The 5,666-nt window shown below is 50.0% G+C and overlaps 3 non-coding genes across 3 annotated transcripts in view; all 3 read right to left on the bottom strand.

Moving 5' to 3' along the window:
* LOC149408579 (large subunit ribosomal RNA) overlaps nt 1–845 on the bottom strand; it is a 4,065-nt gene extending 3,220 nt beyond the window's left edge. Inside the window, exon 1 of the ribosomal RNA XR_016305487.1 lies at nt 1–845. This exon is cut by the window's left edge and continues 3,220 nt beyond it. This is a non-coding gene — a ribosomal RNA (large subunit ribosomal RNA).
* A 411-nt stretch (nt 846–1,256) lies between these two features.
* Nucleotides 1,257–1,418, bottom strand: LOC149408578 (5.8S ribosomal RNA). Its single transcript, XR_016305483.1, has one exon. It is a non-coding gene; the product is annotated as a 5.8S ribosomal RNA (ribosomal RNA).
* A 329-nt stretch (nt 1,419–1,747) lies between these two features.
* On the bottom strand, nt 1,748–3,687 carry LOC149408577 (small subunit ribosomal RNA). The gene has a single exon (XR_016305484.1). It is a non-coding gene; the product is annotated as a small subunit ribosomal RNA (ribosomal RNA).
* Nucleotides 3,688–5,666: the final 1,979 nt, after the last annotated feature.

Below are 5,666 nucleotides of genomic sequence, written 5' to 3'. Positions count from 1 at the left end.
GCGCCGCTAACGACGGACACCCGACGCGCGACACCCGCGACGCACTAGACGCCGGGGGCCACGCGAAGGACGCCGCTGCAGCGCGACGGACGCCCGCGAGGGGCGGACGCGATCCTCGTTCTCTACCGTCGCTGCGTAATGTACGCCGCGGCCGTGGACACCGCGGCTCCGCCTCGCAGAGCGAGACGGGTCAACCGCACGGCGCATTCGACCGCGGCGCGACGGGTCGCGGTGTTATACTAAGGGAGAAGTGCACGCGCTCCGGGAGCCTGACGGCGCACCCGCGCACCCACCGCCCCGACCCGAAAGCCGAAGGCGAAGGTTTGCGCGAGGCGCGAGCCCCGACGGAAGACACGATGAATCTCCCCGTTCGCTCGTTTGAGTTCCACAGGTTTACCCCTGAACGGTTTCACGTACTCTTTAACTCTCTCTTCAAAGTTCTTTTCAACTTTCCCTCACGGTACTTGTTCGCTATCGGTCTCGTGGTAGTATTTAGCCTTAGATGGAGTTTACCACCCACTTAGGGCTGCACTCTCAAGCAACCCGACTCTAGGGAGAGAGACCGTCGCGGCCGGCTACCGTCACCACGGGCCTGGCACCCTCTGCGGGTAAGCGGGCCCCGTTCAAGATGAACTTGGACAGGCAGCCGTGACTAATGACCGCGCGTGTATGTATAACTCTCCTCCCGAACGCTACATTTCCCGGCGGCCCGCCGGGGCCGCAGGATTCAGCGCTGGGCTCTTCCCGTTTCGCTCGCCGCTACTCGGGGAATCCTCGTTAGTTTCTTTTCCTCCGCTTACTGATATGCTTAAGTTCGGCGGGTGATCTCTCCTGATTTGAGGTCGACAACAAAAATTTTATAAATTCGAGAAGTACGCAAAGCAACAGTGTGCGCGTATTCTCGCCCGTGCAGACTCTGTCAAGCGGGCGCGAAACCGACGAGCGTCCGCGGAGGTGCGCGCGGCCGAGAGCGCGAAGATCGCCCCGGACAGCCGACCGCTCGCGCGGTAGACTGCCCAGTTTTCAGCGTCGTCGCTAGCTCAAGGCTCGCACGCGTTCCTCCGCGTTTGGTATAACGCAAGCGGAAATCGCGCGCATCGAGAGAGCACTTCGTCAAATTTAACCGGACGCCGAGGTCCCGGCGCGCGTCTCCGAGGAGACGACGCGCGCGGGCCCCGGCGACGCCGGCAACGCTCGCTCTGCGCGCCCCCGTCCGAGGACGGGGGCGAGAGAACAGTCTGGTCGCATTGTGTGCGCGACCCTCAAACAGGAGTGGTCCGTCGACAAACTACGTCTTGCTCGGACCGCAATGTGCGTTCGAAATGTCGATGCTCATGTGTCCTGCAGTTCACACTCTGACGCGCATTTAGCTGCGTTCTTCATCGACCCACGAGCCGAGTGATCCGCCGTTCAGGGTAATAATGATAAAACAAACATAAATAGATACGTTTTAGTTTTCGGTTTTTACAATTTGGTTTGCGTTTTCGAAATGTTTATAATTCCATTCGACAAAAAGATTAATTTTGTACCGCCGCCTTCACGGCGACGGGTAAAATTTCACCGGACGAGCGGATAGAGGACGGAGCCCTCCTCCGCTCGACGCCGGCGGTTCTCGGTTCGCATCGGCGCCCTAGGGCGATCTCCGACGCAGTAATTTAGCATTCGTTCGATTATGGTTTATATGTATAATATGTTTTGTTTCATAATAATATTTCATATCATGGAAAGCACAAACATTAAACACAGGAAATGATCCTTCCGCAGGTTCACCTACGGAAACCTTGTTACGACTTTTACTTCCTCTAAATGATCAAATTCGGTCAAACTTTCCGACGCGTCGGATGCCCGTGAGAGCTTCCGCGCACCAGTCCGAAGACCTCACCAAATCATCCATCGGTAGTAGCGACGGGCGGTGTGTACAAAGGGCAGGGACGCAATCAACGCGAGCTGGTGACTCGCTTTTACTAGGAATTCCTCGTTCATGGGGGAGAATTGCAAACCCCAATCCCTATCACGAAGGGGTTTCATCGGGTTACCCGGGCCGTTAGGCCAAGGAGGACACGCTGATCCCTTCAGTGTAGCGCGCGTGCGGCCCAGGACATCTAAGGGCATCACAGACCTGCTATTGCTCAATCTCGTGCGGCTATATATACCGCCGGTCCCTCTAAGAAGATTTTCATTGTACGCCGGTAGTGAAGACCGCGAAACGCACGACCCCGACGCGCGAACGCCGAAGCCGCGCGCACACGGACCCTCGTGATACCGGTTGCACGTCTATTTAATAGGCTAGAGTTACGTTCGTTACCGGAATTAACCTGACAAATCGCTCCACCAACTAAGAGCGGCCATGCACCACCACCCACCGAATCGAGAAAGAGCTGTTAATCCGTCAATCCTTCCAGTGTCCGGGCCTGGTGAGTTTTCCCGTGTTGAGTCGAATTAAGCCGCAGGCTCCACTCCTGGTGGTGCCCTTCCGTCAATTCCTTTAAGTTTCAGCTTTGCAACCATACTCCCCCCGGAGCCCGAAAGCTTTGGTTTCCCGGGAGCTGCCCACCGGGTTAAAATTATGAAACTTCGGCGGATCGCTGGCTGGCATCATTTATGGTTAGAACTACAGCGGTATCTAATCGCCTTCGAACCTCTAACTTTCGTTCTTGATTAATGAAAACACCTTTGGCAAATGCTTTCGCTTTAGTCCGTCTTGCGACGATCCAAGAATTTACCTCTAACGTCTCAATACGAATGCCCCCAGTCGTCCCTATTAATCATTACCTCTGGTATCAGAAAGCCAACAAAAACAGAACCGAGGTCCTATTCTATTATTCCATGCGTACAATATTCAGGCAAGTGTTAGCCCGCTTTGAGCACTCTAATTTGTTCAAAGTAAACAGCCGCGACGGCCCGCCTCGGTGCGCGGCCGACCGTGAGGCCGACCGACACACGCCGGCGGTGGACGCACCGGCGAGAAGCCCCGCAGACGTGCCTGTCGTACCGCATTCGGTAGACCGACACCGCAGGACACAATTTCAACTACGAGCTTTTTAACCGCAACAACTTTAGTATATGCTATTGGAGCTGGAATTACCGCGGCTGCTGGCACCAGACTTGCCCTCCAATGGATCCTCATTAAAGGATTTAAAGTGTAATCATTCCGATCACGAGGCCTCGGACGAGTCCCGTATCGTTATTTTTCGTCACTACCTCCCCGTGCCGGGAGTGGGTAATTTGCGCGCCTGCTGCCTTCCGTGGATGTGGTAGCCGTTTCTCAGGCTCCCTCTCCGGAATCGAACCCTGATTCCCCGTTACCCGTGACAACCATGGTAGTCGCATAAACTACCATCGACAGTTGATAAGGCAGACATTTGAAAGATGCGTCGCCGGTGCTAGACCGTGCGATCAGCTCAAAGTTATCTAGAGTCATCTCGAATGGCGACGGACGGGGCGCGAACCCCGCCGCCGATTGGTTTTTGATCTAATAAAAGCATTCCTCCCGTTACCGGTCAGAACCTCGTTTGCATGTATTAGCTCTAGAATTGCCACAGTTATCCAAGTAACCGTGTACGATCTAAGGAACCAAAACTGATATATTGAGCCATTCGCGGTTTCACCTTAATTCGGCTTTTACTGAGACTTGCATGGCTTAGTCTTTGAGACAAGCATATGATTACTGGCAGGATCAACCAGGGAGCTGCACCACCGTCGGAGGGTTTTTAATCCTCCGAACGACAGAGGCCCGCCCTCGCGTAGAGGGCGCGGACAACACGGCGTTAAAGAACACGCGACGGAGTCACCCGCACGAGTCACGCTCATTATGCGTACCGCTATATTCTCCCGCTCGGCGACCGTCGCTAGACGAAAGCTCCGCGGGAAAATTTTTGCTTCAAACGAAGAAAGCGCGCGTAGGACGGCTCCCGCCCGAGAGAGAGAGACCGCACCCGCGACGACGCTATCGTCCGATTTATAATTCCCATTCGTAAAACGTGTACACCGAAAGCGCACGCCTTTGGCGAGGCAACAGTGAGACGGGGATAAAATCCTCCGCCTTTGCTTTTGAAAATTCTGCTCGCGCGGAACTCCCAGAGTCAAAACATGAGCGCGAACGCCGCGCAGAAGCGGGCGTCACGTAGTTTCTCGCAAATAACACCGCCGACACGACCGATAGGCCGCCGCAGTTTGCGAACGCCGTGCATCGAGAGCCCGCCACACTCGGCGGGCACAAAGCTGTGCCGGGTCGCGTTCTCGCTCGGGACGGCGCCGAGCGCGATGCGCCCGCTCCGACCCCTCGAAGGCGCGCAGGCGGCCGGGCCGTCGGGCCTCGGGCGGCTCGCGAAACCGGGCACAAGGCGCTCGGGTCTCGGTAAATAAATTTACTCTCGTCACTTACTTTCGTATTCGCATTTTGGAAATTTTAATTATTTCATTTAATCGATGATACCGACCGACCGTTCCCGGTGAGTTTAAAAAAACTTAATACAGAGGTACGTAGTTATTTCAAATTTACACAATAAGAACATATTTCAAATAAAAATAAAAACTTAACATAGATATAATAATAATAATAATAAATAACTAACATAACTAACTAAATATATAACTAACAGATCGAGCGATTAGTCATAATAGAACCGATATAGTTTTACATGACAAAATTTTTAAAAATAACTTATATCATCGATGTCGCTATTCCGAATTCCTGTAATATTCAAAAATCTGTTAGTGAAAAAAATAAGAAAATACACAGATTTAGGAAATGAGAAAAAAAGAATTTGGCATTCTCAGACTATAAAAAATATTACCATTCGTTATTTCGGCTACCGGCATTATACCTAGCTCTCTTATTAAAAATTTAGGCGTATTAGATCTATCAAAAAATTTATATATAAAGATGCAAAAGTCGGTCATTTTGAATACATGTAGGATAACAAAAGATTTTTTTAAATGTTTATGTTGAGGGATCTGTAGGATTTATTTATAGGCCCCGTTAGGAGTTCTACCGAGCCGAAACCCTCCGATATGAAAATATCTGGAGTCGGTGAATTATTTTCCCATTTGATCTCTGTTGAGTTGACGTGTTGTTCTTGTATTGTTTTGTATTTATTTTACTTTTTTAAATTTAAATTCCATTGACAAAGATCAATTTTTTGCTAATAAGTATTGGCAAAAAATTTTTATTGGCATAAAATTATATTGGCAGAAGATTTTATTGGCATCAAATTTTATTGGCAGAAAATTTTATTGGCCTAAAATTTTATTGGCATAAAATTATATTGGCAGAAAATTTTATTGGCATCAAATTTTATTGGCATCAAATTTTATTGGCAGAAAATTTTATTGGCATAAATTTTAATGGCAAAAATTTTTGTCAATTTATCTATTTGCAAAAATTGTAATCGCACCTAACCTGACCTGACCTAACCTAACCTAACCTAACCTAACCTAACCTAACCTAACCTAACCTAACCTAACCTAACCTAACCTAACCTAACCTAACCTAACCTAACCTAACCCAACCTAACCTAACCTAACCTAACCAAACCTAACCTAACCTAACCTAACCAAACCTAACTTAACCTAACCTAACCTAACCTAACCTAACCTAACCTAACCTAACCTAACCTAACCTAACCAAACCTAACCTAACCTAACCTAACCTAACCTAACCTAAC

The sequence above is a fragment of the Hesperophylax consimilis genome, unplaced genomic scaffold, assembly GCF_061612785.1.
Source record: "Hesperophylax consimilis isolate HC1 unplaced genomic scaffold, BYU_Hcon_1.0 scaffold_174, whole genome shotgun sequence".
NCBI classification, from domain to species: domain Eukaryota; kingdom Metazoa; phylum Arthropoda; class Insecta; order Trichoptera; family Limnephilidae; genus Hesperophylax; species Hesperophylax consimilis.
This window is presented reverse-complemented; position numbering and strand designations above follow the sequence as displayed.